This window comes from Triticum dicoccoides, chromosome 2B (assembly GCF_002162155.2).
Source record: "Triticum dicoccoides isolate Atlit2015 ecotype Zavitan chromosome 2B, WEW_v2.0, whole genome shotgun sequence".
NCBI lineage: Eukaryota > Viridiplantae > Streptophyta > Magnoliopsida > Poales > Poaceae > Triticum > Triticum dicoccoides.
The window spans coordinates 49,576,962-49,587,707 of NC_041383.1; positions in this window are offsets into that span (position 1 = coordinate 49,576,962).

Genomic DNA, 10,746 nt, shown 5'->3' on the forward strand with positions numbered 1-10,746 from the left:
CCCCCAGCCCGCACCCGTGCTATCCCCCTACTACACATGTCACACCATTCCCCCTTCCCTTATACTAGGTTTACATCATCAGTGGTCTCTCTACTCCACGTACACTCTCTCCCTCTCACACACAAACGCGTGCACAAACGCACACAAACACGCACAAACACCTATTTATCTGGATCCTCATCTCTCCCCATGTCCGCATGTGTATCTCACACACTCACTCTCTAATTATGTATATGTGTCTCCACGTTACACAACACAAAGCCCCATGTACATGTCTCTCTCTATCCTCCACACACATAGACACAAAGAATCTATTATCATTGCCTCAGTCTCTAACATATCACACACGCACACTGTCTCTCTCTCTCTCTCGCAAACACGCTCATCAAGGGTTTCCCCATGAATAACTTACTGTCTATTCAGCAATAGTCGTGGCAGTACGGGAACACGAGACGTGAAAAAGAATAAATCTACACGTGCTTAGACCACCTAGTATGACTACTAGGACTAGATCAAGCCAAAAAGCACGCCGCCGTCACCCCCTCCTTGTCGGAGACGGGAAAATCTTTGTTTTACACAGTCAAGAAGTCATTGTGCTAAGGCCCCACATGCCGAGGCGTTGAATAGAATGTAGATGCTAGTTTACGGAAGCAAGTATCGATAATATGTTTGTATCTCCATACTTATATTTCTTCTCTTATAAAAAACCGAGGTGGTGATGATGGTACCTGTGCCATCTTGCAATATAGACCGTCCGATCTATAACTGACGGATGGAGATTAAATTAAAAGATACCCGCACCCCTCTCCACATTTGCAGACAAGGCCTTCCCTCATTCATCCCTATCTCCAAAAAATCTCATTGTTGAGCAATTAAGAAAGGAAGCCTCTGGAACATACTTGCCTGGTGGCCGCTGCCGGCATCGTCAATCCACATGCCTCCGCTCAGTCCGACCATCGACCACCACCACACCCCACTCCTCTTCACCTTATCTCATATATCTCGAGATATCATTAGTTTTTACACATGGGATTACTCCCACAAGGGTCAATCACAACAAGTGTTTTATAAAAAAATGCATCTTGATGTTCCGTGCAATGCACGGATCTGACCATCCGTCATTTCTGACCATTAGATCTACATCTAACGGCTGTGAGGTAAGTTGTTGCCTTTTCTCACCAACATCCCACTTGTCTACCAATTTGCAGAAAAACACATAATTAGTATCTTAAAAGCAACCACATCCCTCCCTGACCTCACCAAAGCAGCCCAAGGAATATATTTAATTGAAACATATGTATATCAAAATTAGAGTGTTTTGTACCAAGTTTGTGAATAAGTATTATTCCAATTATGATTCGTTGCAATGGACATGAACATTCCTAGTATTTCCAACCATGCATTTTTTTCCTAGTATTCCATAGTTTCGAGTTTTCCATCAAGATATTAGTCACTCATGGTTGATATTTACTTTCAATCATGTACACATATGCACTATGTAACTAGCCTTGCTTATTGGCTTCCAAAGCTTAACTTTCACTCCTACTTACAATATGTAGAGTATTTTACAAAAAACTACCACTTTCAACCAGCCCTAGGAAGAATCTATTGTACAAAAAATAGCAAAAACATACCCAAAATTTCTTAATCCACGCCAAAACTACTACCTAGTACTCCTACCGATTAGGTTCATTTAAACCCATTTATGACAGGGTTGGCCCACACGTCCTTGCTGATGAGGCAGCTTAAACCAACACATTTTGTTTGACCGTTGATACGAGGGACCCACATCTGACCTTCTATCCTGTTATTCCCCCTCAAATCATTATTTTTCCTGAACATTACTTCAAATAGTACTGATGCGTGTTCGTCGGTGGCGCCAGTGATGAGCGAGTTGGCCGCCGCTCCACCGGACGGGCCGGACGCCGTGCTGGCCTCCGCACGGGTTGGCAGGCTGGCCCGAGCGTGACTCACAAGCGAACAAGCCGCCGCGCTGGCCTTCGCTCGAGCCAGAGGGTTGGCCTGAGCGCGGCGCGCGCGAGCAAGCCGCCGCGCTGCCGTGCCAATCTAGCTAGCAAACCTTGTAGACAAGCAGCTGGACGGAGCTATCTTGGCTAGCTAGCGGCTGCGAGCGCTGGACGGAGCTGGCATCCGGGCTGCCGCAACATGGGCTCCGCACCGCCGGCGGTTTTGACCTCGCCTTCTGCCGGCGGCGATAGCTGCGTCCCATGGCCAAGGATGACTAGGTGGACGGGCCGGAGGTAGGAGGTCACTCGAGGATTTTTGTTGGTAAGAGCATGTACAATGGTTGATAAGGTAGTCTTATCTTAAGTCTGCCACATATGCAAGTGGTAGTAGTTTCTTGGCATTTTAGTGGTTTCTTGCATTATTAGGGGTTTCTTGTAAGGAACAATGTATGTACTACTAGCGACAAAAGGCGATTCTAGGTTGCGTTGTACTCCAACGAGTACTACTAGTGGTCGCGGGAGTGTATACCTCATTTTGTGGGTTCGATCCCGGCCGAACGCACGGCGACCTTTTTTAAAGAATAGTACTACTATATTTTACACGGGTAGTTTGAGTTTTGAAGTCGAACGGACGTGCGGCCCCACAATCTGGGTGCACTGGACAACCTAGCCACATGAATGGGTTTTCCTTCCCAGCGTCCCGTGGCTCGCGTGCTCGCCCTAGCCACACCTCGCTTGCAGCTTCCTCATCAGCTAGTAGCATATTTAAACTAGCGCCTCCCAATTAAGCCCGAGGAGCCGGAAAAGCCTGGCGGGGCATTGGGAACTATGCAATATGGCTCCGTACGTAAAGTGCTCTACTACTACTCTATAGCTTGTGGCGTTGCACGCATGGACTTCACTCCATTATCGGCTCTACTATAAAAGAAATTCCTCTTGATGTGTTTTTTTAAACGGAGGCAAAATCTTTGCTTCATCTCATTCATAAAGAAGGAACTACTACTAACAAAGTTCGACGAGATCCATTACACCTCCACAAATGGAAGCGAAAAGCCTAGTCTTGCTGTATCAAATAACTCAAATGTTCTGCCCCCGCAGTAACCGTTGCTGATAAACAGGCTGCTAGTGTGTGCGTGAGAGGAGCGGCTGAGTAGGCCAGCTACTCCTACGTGAGAGGAGCGGCTGAATATAGCACCGAGAGTACCCACTAGGCCACTATGCAGGTGTACTTCCCCTGCATTGATAGTACAACGATGGTTCTAGAGAACGTTAGTACCCTCCACTTCCAACTGTAGCTCATTGGCCCTGAGATTCAAGAGTTCAAAACTGGTGCACTATACTAGACTAGACTAGAAGTACAATACATGGCACTACTAGTTGAGAAAAGTAGTACTAGTACTGCTACAGTACGAGTACGTACTCCCCCGTCACATAATGTTAGACGTTTTTTGACACTAGTTGGCGTGTACAAAAAATGGCAAAAACATACCCAAAATTTCTTAATCCACGCCAAAAACTACTACCTAGTGCCAAAAATTTCTTACTAGTGCTATTATTTACAGTATAATGCAATCCCATAACGTTCCATAATGCTAGTACTAGTAGTAAATAATAGACTCACCCCTTCACTGAGGAACGATCTACAGTTGGAAGGGACGAGGCCCTGCGGTTACTACGCTCTTATCTCCTCCTCGCCAGTTCCCCTCCCCCCGAAGAGAAGGAAGTTCGTCGCTGCTCCCATGGATTCGCCAGGCGGTTCTCCTCCTCGTCGGGGCTGGGAGACCTTGGACGACGATCCTCTGGGAGAAATCGCACGCCGCTCCGACGTCCTTACCGCCGCAAGACTCGGTGCTTCCTACACCAACTTTTTCAAGACGCTGCTTAAACAGGCTTGGGAAAAGGCCATGCTTGTTGGTCTTCCATGCGTCCTCGAGGAGAAGGTTATTCTATGGGACAATCCTTTGAACAGTCCACCGCTCCCTGGCCATTGTTGCACGTTGACTCCGCTAGAGTTGCCGACGTTGAGAGGTAGTCAGATTTTGTCCGATGAGCAGGTCAGTAATGGAGTTTGATCTTGTAGTACTTAGTTATTCCATTTCCATCCCATAATTTCTCTGGTGCCCACTGTCTTATATATAGGTCTGGGTCGGTACCAACGAAGATTGGCTTGCATACCTCCGGCCGGATACCATCATCATTTTGCACAACATCCACAGCAGTGCGACCGTTCTGGTAGACCCCTTCTCCACCATTGGGATCGGCCTTCCGGACTGGCTGGGCTTGAATACATATGATGATGCCTACATGAGATTGAAGAAGATAGCAATTGCGGACCCGCCGACAAAGCGATGCGGCTACGATGATTACTATCTCATCACGGTGTTCGACATAAGGATTGCCATCAATGCAAGACGCAGTAACGGCAGAGGCTGGCGCATGTTGGCGATGACAGATTTGTACCCCTACACGTTCAAAGACGCCGTGCGCCATCTAGGCCGCATCTTCGCAGTGACAAGCCAGGGGACTTGTTTCATCTGGTTGCCATCCTACGGTATGGGAGATTACAAACGGAATGCACAAACCATCATTTGCATCCCTAACGGTACTCCATTATTTTGCAGGGACCAGTCATCCCCCGATCAAAATAAGATTGCCGATCCTGGATGTGCATTTGCATCCGTGATTCGGTCTAACCTGGAACCTTGTAGCTGACTTTGGCATATTGGGATCAACTATCTTAGCAGTCGTTACCCATGGTACCACTGATGTGCAACATGGTCACACAATCTACCACGATCGGACCGTCACCATCTACCCAGGTATTCCATTTTTTTAACCCTCTCGCCTTCTCTTTCATTGTTGTACTAGTAGTATACTTAGTACTACCTCCGTCCTGGTTTATAGGTCCCCTTTGTAGTTTGTGTCAAATTTTGACTAAAGATTTAACTAATAAAATGTTAATGCATGTCAAGAAAAATTATCTCATTGGATTCGTATTTGAACATAGTTTTCAAAAATATAATGTTTGGTGACATGCGTGAACATTTTGTTAGTTTAATTTATGGTCAAAATTTGGCACGAAACACAATGGGGACCAATAAATCCGGACGGAGGTAGTAGTACTAGTAGGAGTACTTTTTACCTTGGAGGACGCGTATAGCTAGCTAGGCCCTTGAAGACTTGAACCCACTAGCTGCCACCATTTTTGTTTTTCCATGTCTTACTATCTCATCCATGTAGCCAAGAGTGGCTATATATAATAAGCCGGTTATTTTACTTCCTCTATACCGGAGTAGTAGTATTTGCTGCACAGTACTATACTGACCGCCATATTTGAGCACAACATTATTATGCATGGACCTTGACTATGTACGTCACCATGTGTCCAGATCTGGGATGCCGCGTGTACCAGATGAACGGCGCCGAGTTCGACCCCCATGATGCTACGTGGGTGCTGAGGAACACTCTTAGAGAGTACTCGCTTTTCATCGGGGACAGCTACCCCATTGTGAAGCGGATGCCACGTTCCGTGCATGACACGGAAGGCCTGTCATTCATGAAGCATGGTTGTGTCTTCATTGCGCACCGCCGGATGAACGACATGCTGGGACACGCTATCCCTGATTTATGCCGCTTCAGCTTGGATGAGTCTCCATCGTGTGGAACTGGACTAGAAAGCTGCGACAATGATTCCCGTTGCCCACCGCTATGGATCGTGCCATCCATGAAGAACACCTGGGACTGGAACCTGGAGGAGGACATGCATGTAGCCCATCTATAACGTGTAAGTGGAGTAAGGTAATTGTGAACGGTAGCGCTGTGAATATATGTAGACTAGTCGTGCACAAATTTATCACATGGATTGGAGATGAACTTGTGTGGCATACTGGCATTTGTCCTTTAGAATTTATTACTAGTAAATGTGTTATGTGTACGTGCAACTTGTGTGGTTGTTGCACGGGCTCCAACACGCTCTTTGAGAAAAAAGGTGGCAGATCTTTGGATATACGTGACGTGGCGACATCATACAGTAGCATCGTTCGCTATAGTTGTAGTACACTCCTACTAGGACGACAACTCCTATAAAACCTTGCGCTTGGCTCCTTGCCTCTTCGGGAGGTTCAACAGTTCGTACTCGTGTGAACCTTGCACTTGGCTCTTCGCCTCTTCGGAAGGTCCAACAATGATGATACTACATTACAATATGCTTCTGGCAATCTGACACTGATTGGACTGCTGCACGTCCACCGCTAGGGCTAGGGCGAGGGCGAGGGAGAGGGAGAGGGAGGGAGAGGGAGATGGCGCTGTAGTCAAAACCCTCTCCTCGTCCTGTGAACCACCGCGCGTGTGGGCGAGGGAGAGGCGTAGTAAGCAAGCTTCTCCTTGTTCGGCGAGTTGACGGGACACATCAAAGGAGTACTAGTACTAGTACTCCCTCCATCTAGGTGAGTAAGTCATTTTAGGTTGTGGACCGTGACCAAGGAGGAGGGGAAAACAAGAAAACTTAATGTTCATTTGCTAATTAATAGCATTGCATGCAATGAACTAACCACTGCATGTCGTGTTTGGTAGTCTCAACTCATTAAAAGCATGCACACCTTAATTCTCTTATTGGTTGATATGCCAAGAAACAAGAAACGAGGTCAGAATTTAATGCACCACTCCTAAGTGTTTTGGGATTATTTGGTTTTCGTAAGATGACTTACACACCTAGACAGAGGGAGTAGTAGTCCATAATGCGTCCTTTTCGATTAATATGGCTTAATTTGAAACGAGATAAATACACTGGCGGTCAACGTATATAACAATACGCTCTTTACGGTCATTATATATAGTTTTGTGGCGATTATACGATCACTAGCTCATCGTAGAGCACCGTATTGCATCCTACTGACCGGCCACATAGTCGACGTGGCACTTTGTTAACTGGTTAAATTGGCACCTGGTTTCTGGGTCCCACCTATCAGTTGGCAGAGCAAAGAAATCAGTTAAACAAAACTTTACGCAGGCGCGACACGAGTCCAACCCTTGCGCGCGAACCGCCCTGGCTGTGTATGTGAGTGCATGCACATGTCCTCCCTCGGTCTTCCAACAAAGAGTGTACACTGGCTACAAAACAAAGAGTGTGGTACATAATGTGCATCTACACTTCCAATGCATTTAGCCTTTAATCTAAATCGATATTGATTGACTAATGCACCAACTTGTGCTGTAGGTATAGGCTACATGTCTATCCTTAATTACAGCATGCAACGGCCTTCATTTAATCTTTTTATCTCAATGGTCGCATGCACACATAAGTCTTCTACTTTTGGGCGTTAATTATGGCCTGGTCAATGTGTAAATCTCTAAATGTACAGTCTTTCATGGACGTAGGGAGTAGGTTGAGCACTTGAGCGTGAGCTGTGTGTGTTACGTCGTGTGCTGTGTGCCGCATGGGTGCGTGAGTGTTGCGTGCGTCCATGTGTACGTGTGAGTGTTGCATGTTGCATGCATGCATGCATGCATGCATGGGGCTTACTCCCTGCCATTGACATGTTCATATTTCAAGCTTCCTCTGTTCCCTCCATATGCTGATACTCCCTCTATTCCCAAATAGTACGGAGTAAAAGCCTCCCTCCATTCCCAAATACGGAGTATTTGTCTTTCTACAGATTTCAACAAGAGACTAGGTACGGAGCAAAATGAGTGAAGTGAGCATAGAGGCATAGGGATACTGTAGAAAGGAAGTCCTCGCGATCCATTATTCCCCATCTCGGTCAGAGAGAACTATTCAACTAGTCTTCGCAGTGAAGTGACAATACACGCTGCAGCAGATGGGACACGTAGTTAATAAGCTGAACCAACGTGTTGTTGTTACTAAATCAGCCTTACCCAGTACTGCCATCATGTTTGCCAGTAGAGCACGCTTCCGCAAATACGCCTACGCACCTCTGTCCTCCATTAACTGACATATGGGCCCTCTTGTGGTAGACCCACATGTCATCGGTGTAACTATTTACACTTCGAAGGACGGTATATCCTGGTAGTAGTACTAGTAGAATTGAGATTTAATGCACTTTATTCCCTGTCTTCCACTCTTCTTCCTCCTCTCTTCCCCATTGTCGGCCGCACACCATTTACCCCCGCTCACTGCTCGCCTACCCGCGCCATCTTCCTTGGTAGCTCGCGCGTACCATATCCCCCCGCTCACTGCTCGACCACATGAGGAGAAGCTTCTTCGCTCGCCCGCCCGAATCCACTTCCCCTCTGGCTCGCAGGCACCGAAAACCCCAATGGCAGAACCGACTGACACGCAGAGCCGCGATTGGAATTCCCTCCCCGATGTTCTCTTGGAGCAGATCTGTAGTCGTATGGACCTACTCAGCACCGTCCGTCTGGCCGCATGCTCGGTGTCTTTGTAACTTCTACTTGTCTGCAACTGGCCGACTCTTTTCAAGACACCCTGCTTGCTGATGCCCGATCCTTGCAGGTGGCCCAGACACCGACTTGACGATCCTATGGAGGTTGCCGTGGTGCCCCTCGACATGCTACCACTACCCGTCCACCTGTCCTTCATGCGCGGCCACTACTGGGCGGGCATGAAGGCCAACTGGATCATCCTCATCCACCACACCGGTAGTCCATGGCGTCTCATGGATATCTACACCCAGCGAGAGATCACCCTTCCATCATTGGATAGCGCCGACATCGAGCCTCACGGCCCATCGGACACTCCTGCCTACTATGCACGAGACGCATCAAGCTTTTGGCTCGACCTCTGTTTGCATAAAGTTGTAATCTGCGAAGTGTCCACACCATCAGAAGACTACATGGATTACAAGCTCATTGCCTTGTTCAACGTGGGATTAGTCTATCTGGAATCCGGTCGCCATACATGGTTGTGGCTCATCATCAATCCTGTTGAGGCAACATTTCTGTCTGATGCTATAGTGCACGATGGCATCGTTTACGCGGTCGACACACAGATTGGCTGCCTATACTGGTGGAATCTATCATCATGTAATTATTCTATCTCATCTCATCTTTACCTTATGAATACGACTGCCTGTTCATTTGTTACAAATTTAGAATGCATAGCATGTCTATAACCACATCATTGCTATGTGTTCCTCTCATTTCCTAGATTTTTGTGACCACACATGTTATTGTTAGAGTTGATATGAGAACAATTGGCATCTAATGATTGTTAGAATACATATTATGAGCATAACATCATGATTGCTATATGTTACTCTCGTTTACAAGATTTTTATGACAATGCATGTTATTGCTTAGAGTTGATATGAGAACAGTAGTAGTAAGTGCTATGGTAGAATATGAGTAGGCGCTGTCATAGCTGTTTTCCTCTCATTGTTACATGATGTTTGAACCATAACATGTTGCTAGAATATGAAAGCCATTGGCTTATTTTTTTTAACTTGGGGTATGATTATGACCACGACATTGCAATTCTCTGTCTATGATATGTGTCACTGTTATAATAATCTTAATTCCACACATACTCTGAACATGATTGTTTATTTTTCTCCTTTTGGTCTCCAATTTGAATTGTTGCAGCAGACGCAAATGCGCTGGCCTTCATGATTCCAGGACCTAGAATCATACCAGCCGATGGGTGGTGGTTTATCGCTCATTCAGCTGACGGTGGTCATTTGATGCTCATTCACACGTACCAAATTGACCAAACCATTACATCAAACCACATGCAGTACAATGCATGGGGCGTTTCTGACATTGATGGCTATGGCTGCTTCGTGTTCGAGAAAGATCCCAGCTCCGTTGGGCCAGGCGTATTCAACTAGAGGCGGGTTTACAACCTCGGCAACCACTCCTTGTTCCTCGGGCTCAATTATCCGATCATCCAACCAATCATCGATCATATCACCGGCGATGATTACTGTGCTATGCAACTTCCATTCGTGAGGGGGGCTGTGTTTACACATCATACCATGGGTTTCATGAATCACCATATCCAGAGATTCATCGACACAGCTTGTTGCCAGGTAATCTTCACTGTGTGAAAGGCATCAAGCTTCCATGCGATGGATGGCTTTTGCAAACCCGACATGCGGCGATGTGGTTCATGCCAATAGCAAATATGCACAACTTGATTTGTGCTGATATCTAGACTGAGCCATGTATTCTGCTGCTGTAGCACGACCCTCTTTTGTTGGATATTATGTACTGTTGTTAGTTCGAAGCACTCCTCTGGTTTGAAGGATAGATACCTTCCTGGGATCAAGTGCATCCTAACTCACTTGCGTAGGATGTACTGATAATGATGATGGAGATGCTGTGCAGAAGCCATATATATAAATTAGGCTTCAAGTGCATACTTGTTAGTTAAACCTATGTATAAATTGTGACACTAAATATGACTAGTAAGTAGTACAGTACCAGTACAAGTATACGTCGGTCAAATTATTCATCATGTCCACACATTGAATAGACGTGACAACACGCTGCATGTGAGGTGACACAAGAATCCCGGCGGCGTGTTCGGGTATTCTGGACTTCAGGTTTGGAGTACCACTTATCTGTTGAAATCTTTCATCATTCACTTAAAACAGTCGATTGATCATACATTGAGTACCATATAACTAGAATTACCAATGCAAGTCGAAGAAGGATTGGCCGGTGCTGCCGGCTGGCGTCAAGTTCGATCCCACGGATCAGGAGCTGATCGAGCACCTTGAGGCCAAAGTGAGTGCTGACAGCGCGAGATTTCAGTCTCTCATCGATTTGTTCATACCAACCATCGACAACAAGCACAGCA